Source organism: Patagioenas fasciata, unplaced genomic scaffold (genome assembly GCF_037038585.1).
Source record: "Patagioenas fasciata isolate bPatFas1 unplaced genomic scaffold, bPatFas1.hap1 Unplaced_1, whole genome shotgun sequence".
NCBI classification, from domain to species: domain Eukaryota; kingdom Metazoa; phylum Chordata; class Aves; order Columbiformes; family Columbidae; genus Patagioenas; species Patagioenas fasciata.
The window spans coordinates 2082998-2098449 of record NW_027288510.1 but is presented as its reverse complement, the minus strand read 5'-3'; the positions used below and the strand labels follow the sequence as shown (position 1 = coordinate 2098449).

The 15452-nt window shown below is 56.8% G+C and overlaps 1 long non-coding RNA gene across 1 annotated transcript in view; it reads right to left on the bottom strand.

The window, feature by feature from the left end:
• Positions 1–15452, bottom strand: part of LOC139826701 (uncharacterized) — a 59287-nt gene that overhangs the window by 11635 nt on the left and 32200 nt on the right. Inside the window, exon 3 of the long non-coding RNA XR_011736857.1 lies at positions 5547–8746. This is a non-coding gene — a long non-coding RNA (uncharacterized lncRNA). The remainder of the gene's footprint in view (positions 1–5546; positions 8747–15452) is intronic.

Here is a 15452-nt window from a genome sequence, read left to right as displayed (position 1 = left end):
GTTTTGGTGCAGGGCTTGGGGTCAGGATCTGGGGTGCAGGTTTGGGAAGAGTATTTTGGGGTGCAGGATTTTGGGTGCCGTGTCTGCGGGGCAGGTTTGGGCACTCGCTCTCTCTGGTATTCACCTCCACTCCTGCTCCTCCACCTCCCCACTGTTCTCTCCATCTCCTCTCTTCTCGTTGCCTACAGCCCCAAACCCTGCCCCCAAACCCTGCACCCCAAAGAATTCCCTCCCAAACCTTGCACCTCCAAATCCTGCACCTCAAAGGCCTGGAAACCCAAGCCCTTCAACCCCATCCCTGCAACACCAAATCCTGTACCCCAAACCAGCACCCCAGAATCCTGCACCCCAAATCCTGCCTACCAAACCTTTCACTGCAAACCCCTGCACCCCAAGATTGTGCTGCCCTAAACACTGAACCCCCAAATCCTGCAGCCCCAGATCCTTGCCTCCCAAAACTCTGCACCCCCAAATCCTGCACCCCAAATCTCTCACCCCCAAATCCTTCCCCCACCACCCTACACCCTCAGATCCTTCACCCCCATCCCCTGCACCCCAAAACTCCACACCTCCAAATCCTGAACCCTGAAACCCTGCACCCCCAAATCCTGTGCCCCAGTCCTGTGCACCCCACACTCTGCACCCCAAACGCTGCACTCTTAGACCTGACTTCTAAACCCTGCACCCCCAAACAGTGCACCCCCAAATCCTGAAGCCCCAGGTCCTGAACACCCAAAATCTGCACCCCCAATTCTGCCTCCACAAGACCTTCACCCCCAGTCCCTGCTCCACAAATCCTACACCCCAAACCCTGCACCCCCAACCTCCTGTACCCCAAATCCTGCCCCCACAAGTTGCACCCTAAAATCCTGCACCCCAAATCCTGTCCTACCCAACCCTTCAGCCCAAACCCCTTCACCCCAAGATCCTCCTGCCCTAAACCCTGCACCCCCACATCATCCCTCCCAGCCCTGCCCCCCAAACCCTGTCCCCTAAAGCCTGACCCCGAAACCCTGCTCCCCAAAACCCTGCTACCCCAAACCTTGTACCCCTAGATCCTTCCCCCACACCCTGCAATCCCAAACCCTGCACCCCCAATTCTGTCTCCCCAAACCCTTCACCCTCAAACCCCACACCACGGAACCTTGCACCCTGAAACCCCGTACTCCACAAGTTGCACCCTAAAAGCCCAAAGCCCCAAAACCTGTACCCCCAGATCCTTCCCTCCCAAACCCGGCACCCTGAAATCCCTCACCCCAAAGCCCTGCACCCCCAAATCCTGCCCTACCGAACCTTGCACTACAAACCCCTACACCCCAAAATCCTGCACGCTTAAACCCTGCAGCCCCACATCCCACCTAACCCTGCCCCCCAAATCCTTCCCCCTGACCCTGCACCCTGAAACCCTTCACCCCCAGATCATACACCCCCAAACCCTGCCCCTCGAAAGCATTCACCCCCTAACACTGCACCCCCAAATCCTGGAACCCCAAACCTTGATTTCCCAAACCCTGCACCCCAAAACCCTGCACTTCCAAACCTTGCACCCCCTGATCCTGCACCCCAAAACCCAGCACCCCAGACCCCTGCACACCTAAATTCTGCACCCCCAGGTCCTAAACATGTGAACCCTGCACCCACAAACCCTGCGCCCCGAATTCCTCCATCCCCACGTCATGAACCCCCAAACTCTGCTCCCCAAAATCCTGCACCCCCAAACCCTGCCCTTCTAGATCCTGCTCCCCAATACCCTGCACCCTCAGGTTCTGAACCCGCAAATCCTGCCCCCCCAACCCCTGCCCTACCAAACCCTTCAGCCCAAACCCTGCCCCCCCAGATCCTTCTCTCCCAAATCCTGCACCCCACATTGTGCTGTCAAACTGTGCCCCCCGAGGTCCTGACCCTTCCAAACCTGCACCCCCAAATTCTGCCTCCCCAAGCCTGCACCCCCAAACCCTGTACTCCAAAATCCTGCACTCCCAAGCCCGGATCCCCCGAAATCCTGCCCACCCAGACCCTGCACCCCGAAATTCTGCCCCACACAAACTTACCCCCCCAGCCCTGATTGCCCTAATCCTGCACCCCAGATCCTTGCCCCCAAACCCTTCACCCCAAACCTGGCATCCCAAACCCTGCACCCCAAATATCTCACCCCCAGATCCTTCCCCACTGCCTTTCACCCCCAGATCCTGACCCCCAAACCCCGCACCCCCAAATCCTTCAGCCCAAAACCAATGCAACCCACACTGCGCAACGTTAAATTTCCCCCCAAACCCCTGCACCCCAAACCCCTGATCTCCCAAACTCTGCACCCCAGAACCCCGCACCCCCACATTCTGCCAACAAACCCCTGTCCCCCAGGCTCTGCAGCCCTAAATCGTGCACCTCCTCATCCAGCCCCCCAAACAATGCACCCCCAGATCCTTCCTCAGCACCCTGCACCCCAAATTCCCCACCCAAACCCCTGCACCCCCAAGTCCTGTACCCCAAAGCCCTGCACCAAAAATTCTGCCCCCCAACTCTGCACTCCCAAATCCTGCACCCCCACATCCTGCACCCTGAAACCCTGTGTCCCCCAGTCCTCCACCCCCAAAACCAATGCACCACCAAACCCTGCACCCCAAATCCCTGCAACCCCAAATCCCAACTAACCCTGCACCCCAAAATCCTCCACTCCAAAACCCTGCACCTCCAGATCCTTCCCTCAAACCCTGAACACTTGAACCCTGCACCTCAAAACCCTGCACCCCAAATCCTGACCCCCAGATAATGTCCCCAAAACCCCTACATCTCCGATTCTTCCCCCTAAGCTCTGCACCCTTAAAACGTGCACCCCTAAATTCTGCACCCCCAAATCCTTCCTCCCAAGCCATGAACCCCCCAAACCTGTGATACCAAACCCTGCAACCCTGAACCCTGCGCCCCCAAACCCTGCACATCCCATAATCCTGTACCCCCAGATACTGCTCCCCAAAACCCTGCACCCCCAAACTGTATACCCGAAATGCTGCCATCCCCAAACTCGCACCCCAAACCCTGCACCCTAAAATCAAGTCCTCCCCCAACTTGCACTCAAAATGCTGCCCCCTAAGCTTTGCACCCCCAAATGCTGACCCCCAAACCCCGTGCCCCCAAATCCCACCACCCTAAATCCTTCCCCCTAATCAATGCACTTCCAAACCTTGCACCCCCAAATCCTCAACCCCATGTCCTGAACCCCAAAACCCTGCACCCCCAATTCTGCCTCCCCAAACCCGGTACCCACGGGTTCTGCACCCCAAACTCTGCACCCACAGGTTCTGAACCCCAAACTCCTGCTCCCCCAAGCCCTGCCCCCCAAACTCTGCACCCTCAATTCCCACACTACCAAACCCTGCACCCCCAGATCCCTCACCCAGACCTGCACCCCAAATCTGGCCTCACCCAGCCCTGTGCCCCAAAACCCAAGATCCTGCTCGCCTACATCTTGAACACCCAAACCTTGCACCATCAGATTTTGCACCCTCAAATCCTGCACCCCAAAAGTATTCATGCCCAAATCCTGCACCCCCAGATCCTGCACCCCAAAACCTTCACTACAAACCCTGCACCCTCCACCACCTTAGCACTGCACGCCCAAACCCTGCACCCCCAAATCCTGCACCCCAAATCCTGCTCCTTCAAACCCTTTGCCCCCAAATTTTACCCCCCTAGACCTGCACCCCCAAGCCTTTCTCCCTAAAACCCTACACCCCCGAATTCTGCACCCTAAACCCTGCACCGCCACATCCTTCCTGCAAGACTCTGCACCCCAAAATCGAGCACCCCAGATCCCGCACTTCACTGCATCCCTGAACCCCGAACCCTAAATCCTGCACCCAGATCCTGCAGCCCAAAGCGAGCACCCTAAAATCAAGTCCCCCCAAAACCTGCACTGAAAATGCTGAACCCCAAATCCTGCCCCCCAGATCCTGCACCCTCAGATCCTCCTGCCAAAAACCCTGCACCCCAAACCCTGAACTCCCAAACTCTGCACCCAGAGCCCTGCACCCTCAAATCCTGCACCCCTATCCCTGAACACACGACCCCTGCACCCCAAACCTCACCCGAAAGTCCTGCACCCCCAAATCCTGCTCTACCAAACCCTTCAGTGCAAACCCCTGCACCCCAAGATTGTGCTGCCCTAAACACTGAACCCCCAAATCCTGCAGCCCCAGATCCTTGCCTCCCAAAACTCTGCACCCCCAAATCCTGCACCCCAAATCTCTCACCCCCAAATCCTTCCCCCACCACCCTGCAGCCTCAAATCCTTCACCCCCATCCCCTGCACCCCAAAACTCCACACCTCCAAATCCTGAACCCTGAAACCCCGCACCCCCAAATCCTGTGCCCCAGTCCTGTGCACCCCACACTCTGCAACCTTAAATTTCCCCCCAAATCCCTGCACCCCAAACTCTGCACTCTTAGACCTGACTTCTAAACCCTGCACCCCCAAACGGTGCACCCCCAAATCCTGAAGCCCCAGATCCTTCCCTCCCATACCCTGGAGCCCCAAATCCTGAACCCCACAAATCCTGCACCCCTAATCCTCCACGCCCTTAACACTGCACCCCCAAAACCTGAACCACCAAATCCTTCACCCCCAAAACCTCCCTCCTCCAAACCCTGCACTTCAAAATGCTGCACCCCCAAATCCTTCTCCCCAACACCCTGCACCCCCAGATCCTGACCCCAAAACCCTGCACCCCAAATCCTGTACCCCAAAGCCCTGCACTCTCAAATCATACATGCCCAGAACGTGCACCCTAAACTCTGCACCCCAAAATCCTAAACCCCTTAACCCTGCACCCCAGATCCTTCCCTCCCATAACTGGCACCCTGAAATCCCTCACCCCAAATCCCTGCACGCTCAAATCCTCCAGCCCACAAGTCCTGCACCCCCAGGTCCTGAACACCTGAACCCTGCAGACCCAAATGCTGCACCCAGAACTCTTGGTGCCCAAATCCCTGCACCCAAAAGTCTGTCTCCCGAACCTTCACACCAAAGCCCTGCACCCCAATATCCAAAAGCATCCTCTTGTGACTGGCCCAGATGCTCCGTGCATCCTTGGCATAGAGCACCATCATCATCCAACCACCATCATCATCCAACCACCATCATCATCCAACCACCATCATCATCCAAACACCACCATCATCATCCAACCACCACCATCATCATCCAACCACCATCATCATCCAACCACCACCATCATCATCCAACCACCACCATCATCATCCAACCACCATCATCATCCAACCATCATCATCATCATCCAACCAACCAATCCTGAACCCAACCAGTGACCCCATCACCCAATCAGTGACTCCACAACCCAACCAATGACTCCATCGTTCAACCAATGACCCCATCACGCAATCAGTGACCCCATGACCCAACCAATGACCCCATCATTCAACCAATGACCCCATCATTCAACCAATGACCCCATTATTCAACTAATGACCCCATCACCCAACCAGTGACTCCATGACCCAACCAATGACCCCAGGGACCACAGTGCTACCATCTGCCATGGGCTGATCCAGACCACGCTGGAGCAAGGTGAAGCTCCAGAACACTTGCAATACATTGATGACATCATCGTATGGGGCGACACAGCGAAAGAAGTCTTCAAAAAAGGTGAGAGAATAATTCCTGTTCTTTTGGATGCTGGTTTTGCCATAAAACGAAGCAAGGTCAAGGGACATGCACGGGAGATCCAGTTTTTAGGAATAAAATGGCAAGATGGCCGTCGTCAGATCCCAGTGGATGTGATCAACAAAACTGCAGCAATGTCTCCACCTACTAATAAAAAGGAGACACAGACTTTCTTGGGCGTTGTAGGTTTTTGGAGAATGCACATTCCTGACCACAGCCACATTGTGAGCCTCTCTATCGAGTGACTCGTAAAAAGAACCAATTTGAGTGGGGCCCTGAACGCCAAGCCTTTGAACAAATGAAGTGTGAGATAACTCATGCGGTGGCCCTGGGACCAGTCCGAACTGGACCAGATGTTAAAAATGTGCTCTACACCGCAGCCGGAGATAATGGACTTACCTGGAGCCTCTGGCAGAAAGCACCAGGAGAAACCCGAGGTCGACCCTTAGGTTTTTGGAGTCGAGGATACAAAGGATCTGAGGCCAACTGTACTCCAACTGAAAAGGAGATACTGGCAGCATATGAAGGAGTTGGAGCTGCTTCAGAAGTGATGGGCACTGAAGCACAGCTCCTCCTGCACCTCGACTGCCGGTGCTGAGCTGGGTGTGCAAAGGGACGGTTCCCTCTCCACATCATGGCACCGAAGTTACATGGAGTAAATGGATTGCACTGATCACGCAATGAGCTCGAATTGGGAGTCCCAACCGTCCAGGGATCTTGGAAGTGATTACAGACTGGCCAGAAAGCAAAGACTTTGGGATGTCTGCAGATGAGGAGGAAGTAAAACGTGCTGAAGAAGCACCACCATATAATCCGCTTTCAGAGACTGATAAGCAGTGTGCACTGTTCACAGATGGATCCTGTCGTCTGTAGGAAAACATCGAAGGTGAAAGCTGCTGTGTGGAGTCCCACACGACAGGTTACAGAAGCCACTGAAGGACAAGGTGAATCCAGTCAGTTTGCAGCAGTGAAAGCCATCCAGCTGGCTTTGGACATTGCTGAACGAGAGAAGTGGCCAATGCTTTGTCTCTATACTGACTCATGGATGGGAGCAAATGCCTTGTGGGGGTGGCTACAGCAATGGAAGAAAAGTAACTGGCAGCGCAGAGGTGAAACCATTGGGAACCACACTGTGGCAAGACATTGCTGCTCGGCTGGAGAGCCTGCCTGGGGAAGTTGGTCATGTAGATGCTCATGTGCCTAAAAGTCAAGCCACCGAGGAACATCGAAACAACCAACAAGCGGATCAAGCTGCTAAGATTAAAGTAGCTGAGGTGGACTTGGGCTGGCAACATAAAGGTGAACTTTTCCTAGCTCGGTGGGCCCATGGTGCTTCAGGGCATCAAGGTAGAGATGCAACATACAAATGGGCTCGTGATCGAGGGGTGGATTTAACTATGGACACTGTTTCACACGTTATTCATGAATGTGAAACTTGCGCCGAAATCAAACAAGCAAAACAGTTAAAACCTGTATGGTATGGGGGGCGATGGTTAAAGTATAAGTATGGAGAAGCTTGGCAGATTGATTATATTACACTTCCACAAACACGCCAAGGTAAGCGTTATGTACTTACAATGGTGGAAGCAACCACTGGATGGTTGGAAACATCTGCCGCACCTCCTGCTACAGCCCGAAATACCATCTTGGGCCTTGAGAAGCAAGTCCTTTGGCGGCACAGTACGCCAGAAAGAATTGAATCAGACAATGGTACTCATTTCAAAAACAGTATTATAGACAATTGGGCCAAAGAACATGGTATTGAGTGGGTGTATCATATTCCATATCATGCACCAGCCTCTGGGAAAACTGAAAGGTGCAATGGTTTGTTAAAAACTACACTAAAGGCACTTGGTGGTGGAACCTTTAAAAACTGGGATTCACATTTAGCAAAAGCCACTTGGTTGGTCAACACCAGGGGATCAACCAATCGAGCCGGGCCTGCCCAATCAGAAATTCTATGGACTGTAGAAGGAGATAAAGTCCCTGTAGTACACATGAAAAATATCTTAGGAAAGGCAGTCTGGGTTCCTCCTGCCTCAGGCAAAGGCAAACCTATTCGTGGGATTGTTTTCGCCCAGGGACCTGGCAGCACCTGGTGGGTGATGCTTAAGGATGGAGAAGTTCGGTGTGCACCTCACGGGGATTTGATTTCAGGTGAAAATGTGCAATGCTGAACTGTACGATGTGAATTGCCGCACTAACAATGTTTAATAAGTGTCTTTCAGATCAAGACAATGGTGATGAAACCAGCGCTGGCTTCTTCGAGTGGCGCCCGACACCTTCTTGGAAGTTGGTGTCCTTAACCCACCAACAGGGGTCATGAGATGCACTTGGACCATTTTCCCTGCCCTGGGAGACTGTGGTGACAAAATGAACTTAATGAACTTTTCAAAGGATGGTCCACTGATTAATTACTCCTGTGTATATATGTACATATGTATATATATATATATATATATAGTAGTAGTGATTAATTAGATTGTATTGATAGATTGTATTGATAAGGTTTAAGTATTCAGTGAATGTCATATTATAAGGGGTGGAATGTCCTGGTTTTGGTAAAAACAAGTTTCTCTTTTAGTGAATTTGCCTGTCAGCTAAAGCCTTCATGTCAGCTGCATTTTCCTGGAGAACCGGACACATGTTTTGGTTAAACCCAGCAAGGGAATGAAAACTTATTGATAAGCACGGATGCACATCTCGCGAGAGGGGCAACGAGAAACCGGTGACCAACTGTGTATAACATTCCGTTCACGTGAATACTTCATATAAAAGCGGGAGATCACGAGGATCTCGGCCCTTTTCTCCTCATGGCCGACATTAGGAGAGGACCTTGCTGGTCGTCCCTGTGAACTGAGGCCAGTGAGAGACTGAATCCAGCTCCGGTTGGCTACAGAGTCCAATCCAGGACTTTGGGTGCTGGCTCCGCAGTTGCTCAGACTTACAAGATTGGTTTTGTATATTTGTATTATTTTCTCTGTTCTTATCGGTAGCATCAGTAAAACATCTTGAACTTTTCCAGCTCTCTTCCCTCTGTGCTTCTTCCCCTCCCGATCGCCTGTGCTGAGTGGGAAGGGGGAGAGGGAGGGGAAAAAGGGGGAATTGGGGGGGGAGAGGACGTTGACAACACATCTGCCAGGGTTTGATTGTCACCCCGCAATCCTAACCCTCGACAGGGACAAAGGGGGTCCTGGGATGTCACAATGGGCCCTGGGGACAAAGGGTGGTCGCCAGGATATCACAATGGGCTCTGGTGACAATGGGGTCCCCAGGATGTCACAATGGGCCCTGGGGACAAAGAGGGGTCCCCTGAATGTCACAATGGGCCCTGGGGACAATGGGGGGTCCTGGGATGTCTCAATGGGCCCTGCGGACAAGGGTGGTACCCACGGTGTCACAATGGGCCCTGGGCACAAGGGGGGGTCCCCATAGTGTCACAATGGGCCCTGTAGACAATGGGGGGTCCTGGGACGTCACAATGGGCCCTGGGGACAAGGGGGGGTCCCCAGGATGTCACAATGGGCCCTGGGGACAAAGAGGGGTCCCCTGAATGTCACAATGGGCCCTGGGGACAAGGGGGTGCAGTGGATGTCACAATGGGCCCTGGGGACAATGCGGGGTGTCCAGGATGTCAGAATGAGTCCTGAGGACAAGGGGGGGTCCCCATGGTGTCACAATGGGTCCCCAGTGACAAGGAGGGCTCCCCATGGTGTCACAATAGGCCCTGGAAACAAAGTGGGGTCCAAGAATGTCACAATGGGCCCTGGGGACAAAAGGGGTTGCCATGGTGCCACAATGGGCCCTGGGGACAAAGGGGGGTCCTGGGATGTCACAATGGGCCCTGGGGACAAAGGGGGTGTCCCCATGGTGCCACAACAGGCCCTGGGAGCAAGGGGTTGGCCAGGATGTCACAATGGGTCCTGGGGAAAATGGGGGGTGCCCAGGATGTCACAATGGACCCTGAGGACAAGCGGGGGTCTCCATGGTGTCACAATGGGCCCCAGTGACAAAGGGGGTCCCCTGAATGTCACAATAGGTCCTGGGGACAATGGGGGGTCCTGGGACGTCACAATGGGCCCTGGGGACAAGGAGGGATCCCCAGGATGTCACAATGGGCCCTGGGGACAATGGGGGTTCCTGGGACGTCACAATGGGCCCTGGGGACAAGGGGGGGTCCCCAGGATGTCACAATGGGCCCTGGGGACAAAGAGGGGTTCCCTGAATGTCACAATGAGCTCTGGGGACAAGGGGGTGCAGAGGATGTCACAATGGGCCCTGGGGACAATGGGGGGTCCTGGGATGTAACAATGGGCCCTGGGGACAAGGAGGGATCCCCAGGATGTCACAATGGGCCCTGGGGACAATGGGGGGTCCTGGGACGTCACAATGGGCCCGGGGGACAAGGAGGGATTCCCAAAATGTCACAATGGGCCCTGGGGACAAAGTAAGGTCCTGGGATGTCACAATGGGCCCTGGGGACAAGGGGGGGTCCCCAGGATGTCACAATGGGCCTTGGGAACAAGGGGGTCCCCCAGATATCACAATGGGCCCTGGGGACAATGTAAGGTCCTGGGCTGTCACAATGGACCCTGAGGACAAGGGGGGTCCCCAGGATGTCACAATGAAGTCTTGGGACAAAGGGGTCCCCAGGATGTCACAATGGGCCCTGGGGACCAGGGGGGGTCCTGGGATGTCACAATGGGCCCCAGTGACAAAGGGGGTCCCTATGGTGCCAAAATGGGCCCTGGGGACAAAGGGGGTGCCCAGGATGTCACAATGGGCCCTGGGAACAAAGAGCGTCTCCAGGATGTCACAATGGGCCCTGGGGACAAAGGGGGTCCCCACGGTATCAGAATGGGCCCTGGGGACAAGGGGGGTCCCCTGAATGTCACAATGGACCCTGGGGACAATGGGGGGTCCTGGGATGTCACAATGAGCCCTGCAGACAAGGGTGGTACCCACAGTGTCACAATGGGCCCTGGGCACAAGGAGGGGTCCCCATAGTGTCACAATGGGCCCTGGGGACAATGGGGGGTCCTGGGACCTCACAATGGGCCCTGAGGACAATGGTGGGTCCCCTGAATGTCAAAATGGGCCCTGGGTACAAAGGGGGGTCCGCAGGATGTCACAATGGGCACTGGGGACAAAGGGGGGGTCCCCAGGATGTCACAATGGGCCCTGGGGACAATGTGGGGTCCTGGGATTTCACAATGGGCCCCAGTGACAAAGGGGGTCCCCTGAATGTCACAATGGGTCCTGGGGACAATGGGGGGTCCTGGGACGTCACAATGGGCCCTGGGGACAAGGAGGGATGCCCAAAATGTCACAATAGGCCCTGGGGACAAGGGGGTGTCCCCAGGATGTCACAATGGGCCCTGCGGACAAGGGTGGTACCCACGGTGTCACAATGGGCACTGGGCACAAGGGGGGGTCCCTATAGTGTCACAATGGGTCCTGGGGACAAGTGGAGTCCCCTGAAAGTCACAATGGGCCCTTGGGACAATGTGGGGTCCTGGGATGTCACAATGGGCCCCAATGACAAACGGGGGCCCCTGAATGTCACAATGGGCCCCGGGGACAATGGGGGGTCCTGGGACGTCACAGTGGGCCCTGGGAACAAGGGGGGGTCCCCACGATGTCACAATGGGCCCTGGGGACAAAGAGGGGTCCCCTGAATGTCACAATGGGCCCTGGGGACAAGGGGGTGCCGAGGATGTCACAATGGGCCCTGGGGAAAATGGGGGTCCTGGGACGTCACAATGGGCCCTGGGGACAAGGGGCTGTTCCCAGGATGTCACAATGGGCCCTGCGGACAAGGGTGGTACCCACGGTGTCACAATGGTCACTGGGCACAAGGGGGGGTCCCTATAGTGTCAAAATGGGTCCTGGGGACAAGTGGGGTCCCCTGAAAGTCACAATGGGCCCTGGGGACAATGTGGGGTCCTGGGATGTCACAATGGGCCCCAGTGACAAACGGGGGCCCCTGAATGTCACAATGGGCCCTGGGGACAATGGGGGGTCCTGGGACGTCACAATGGGCCCTGGGGACAAGGAGGGATCCCCAGGATGTCACAATGGGCCCTGGGGACAATGGCGGGTCCTGGGACGTCACAATGGGCCCTGGGGACAAGGGGGGGGTCCCCAGGATGTCACAATGGGCCCTGAGGACAAAGAGGGGTCCCCTGAATGTCACAATGGGCCCTGGGGACAAAGGGGGGTCCGCAGGATGTCACAATGGGCACTGGGGACAAAGGGGGGCGTCCCCATGGTATCACAATGGGCCCAAGTGACAAGGAGGGTCCCCACGGTGCCACGATGGGTCCTGGGGACAAGGGCGTCCCCCAGATGTCACAATGGGCCCTGGGGACAATGGGGTTGCCCAGGATGTCACAATGGGCCCTGGGGACAATGGGAGTCCCCGAGGTGTCAGAACGAGCCCTGGGGACAAAGTAGAATCGTGGAATGTCACAATGGCCCCCAGTGACAAAGGGGTTCCCCATGGTGCCACAATGGGCCCTGGGGACGAAAGGGGTCCCCAGGATTTCACAATAGCACTGGGGACAAAGGGGGGTCCTGGGACGTCACAATGGGCCCTGGGGACAAGGGGGGGTCCCCAGGATGTCACAATGGGCCCTAGGGACAAAGAGGGGTCCCCTGAATGTCACAATGGGCCCTGGGGACAATGGGGGGTCCCCATAGTGTCACAATGGACCCTGGGGACAAGGGGGTGCCGAGGATGTCACAATGGGCCCTGGGGACAATGGGGGGTCCTGGGACCTCACAATGGGCCCTGAGGACAATGGTGGGTCCCCTGAATGTCAAAATGGGCCCTGGGGACAAAGGGGGGTGTGCAGGATGTCACAATGGGCCCTGGGGATAAAGGGGGGGTCCCCTGAATGTCACAATGGGCCCTGGGCACAAGGGGGTGCCGAGGATGTCACAATGGGCCCTGGGGACAATGGGGTTGCCCAGGATGTCACAATGGGCCCTCGGGACAATGGGAGTCCCCAAGGTGTCAGAACGAGCCCTGGGGACAAAGTGGAATCCTGGAATGTCACAATGGCCCCCAGTGACAAAGGGGTTCCCCATGGTGTCACAATGGGCCGTGGGGACGAAAGGGGTCCCCAGGATTTCACAATAGCACTGGGGACAAAGGGGGGTCATGGGATGTCACAATGGCCCCCAGTGACAAAGAGGGGCCTCATGGTGCCACAATGGGCCCTGGGGACAAAGGGGGTCCCCTGGATGTCACAATGGGCTCTGGGGACAAGGAGGGTCCCCAGGATGTCACAATGGGCCCTGGGGACAAAGAGCGTCCCCAGCATGTCACAATGGGCCCTGGGGACAAAGGGGGTCCCCACGGTATCAGAATGGGCCCTGGGGACAAAGGGGGGTCCCCTGAATGTCACAATGGGCCCTGGGGACAATGGGGGGTCCTGGGACGTCACAATGGGCCCTGGGGACAAGGGGGTGCAGAGGATGTCACAATGGGCCCTGGGGACAATGGGGGGTCCTGGGACGTCACAATGGGCCCTGGGGACAAGGGGGGGTCCCCAGGATCTCACAATGGGCCCTGGGGACAAAGAGGGGTCCCCTGAATGTCACAATAGGCCCTGGGGACAAGGGGGGGTCCTGGGACGTCACAATGGGCCCTGGGGACAATGCGGGGTGTCCAGGATGTGAGAATGAGTCCTAAAGGCCAAGGGGGGGTCCCCATGGTGTCACAATGGGTCCCCAGTGACAAGGAGGGGTCCCCATGGTGTCACAATAGGCCCTGGGGACAAAGTGGGTTCCAAGAATGTCACAATGGGCCCTGGGGACAAAAGGGGTTGCCATGGTGCCACAATGGGCCCTGGGGTCAAAGGGGGTCCCCATGGTGCTACAATGGGCCCTGGGGACAAAGGGGGGTCCTGGGATGTCACAATGGGCCCTGGGGACAAAGGGGGTGTCCCCATGGTGCCACAACGGGCCCTGGGAGCAAGGGGGTGGCCAGGATGTCACAATGGGTCCTGGGGAAAATGGGGGGTGCCCAGGATGTCACAATGGACCCTGAGGACAAGCGGGGGTCTCCATGGTGTCACAATGGGCCCCAGTGACAAAGGGGATCCCCTGAATGTCACAATAGGTCCTGGGGATAATGGGGGGTCCTGGGACGTCACAATGGGCCCTGGGGACAAGGAGGGATCCCCAGCATGTCACAATGGGCCCTGGGGACAAAGAGGGGTGCCCTGAATGTCACAATGGGCCCTGGGGACAAGGGGGTGCCGAGGATGTCACAATGGGCCCTGGGGACAATGGTGGATCCCCTGAATGTCACAATGGGCCCTGGGGACAAAGGGGGGTCCGCAGAATGTCACAATGGGCACTGGGGACAAAGGGGGGGTCCCCATGGTGTCACAATGGGCCCAAGTGACAAGGAGGGTCCCCACGGTGCCAGGATGGGTCCTGGGGACAAGGGCGTCCCCCAGATGTCACAATGGGCCCTGGGGACAATGGGGTTGCCCAGGATGTCACAATGGGCCCTGGGGACAATGGGGGGTCCTGGGACATCACAATGGGCCCTGGGGACAAGGAGGGATCCCCAGGATGTTACAATGGGCCCTGGGGACAATGGGGGGTCCTGGGACGTCACAATGGGCCCTGGGGACAAGGGAGGTCCCCAGGATGTCACAATGGGCCCTGGGGACAAGGGGGTGCCGAGGATGTCACAATGGGCCCTGGAGACAATTGGGGGTTTTGGGATGTCACAATGGGCCCTGGGGACAAGGGTGGGTCCCCAGGATGTCACAATGGGCCTTGGGAACAAGGGGGTCCCCCAGATATCACAATGGGCCCTGGGGACAATGTAAGGTCCTGGGCTGTCACAATGGACCCTGAGGACAAGGGGGGTCCCCAGGATGTCACAATGAAGTCTTGGGACAAAGGGGGTCCCCAGGATGTCACAATGGGCCCTGGGGACCAGGGGGGGTCCTGGGATGTCACAATGGGCCCCAGTGACAAAGGGGGTCCCTATGCTGCCACAATGGGCCCTGGGGACAAAGGGGGTCCCCTGGATGTCACAATGGACTCTGGGGACAAGGAGGGTCCCCAGGATGTCACAATGGGCCCTGGGGACAAAGAGCGTCCCCAGCATGTCACAATGGGCCCTGGGGACAAAGGGGGTCCCCACGGTATCAGAATGGGCCCTGGGGACAAAGGGGGGTCCCCTGAATGTCACAATGGGCCCTGGGGACAGTGGGGGGTCCTGGGACGTCACAATGGGCCCTGGGGACAAGGGGGTGCAGAGGATGTCACAATGGGCCCTGGGGACAATGTCAGGTCCTGGGACGTCACAATGGGCCCTGGGGACAAGGGGAGGTCCCCAGGATGTCACAATGGGCCCTGGGGACAAAGAGGGGTCCCCGGAATGTCACAATGGGCCCTGGGGACAAGGGGGTACAGAGGATGTCACAATGGGCCCTGGGGACAATGGGGGGTCCTGGGACATCACAATGGGCCCTGCGGACAAGGAGGGATCCCCAGGATGTCACAATGGGCCCTGGGGACAAGTGGGTGCCGAGGATGTCACAATGGGCCCTGGGGACAATGGGGGATCCTGGGACATCACAATGGGCCCTGGGGACAAGGAGGGATCCCCAGGATGTCACAATGGGCCCTGGGGTGTAGGGGGGTCCCCAGGATCTCACAATAGGCCCTGGGGACAAAGAGGGGTCCCCTGAATGTCACAATGGGCCCTGGGGACAAGGGGGTACCGAGGATGTCACAATGG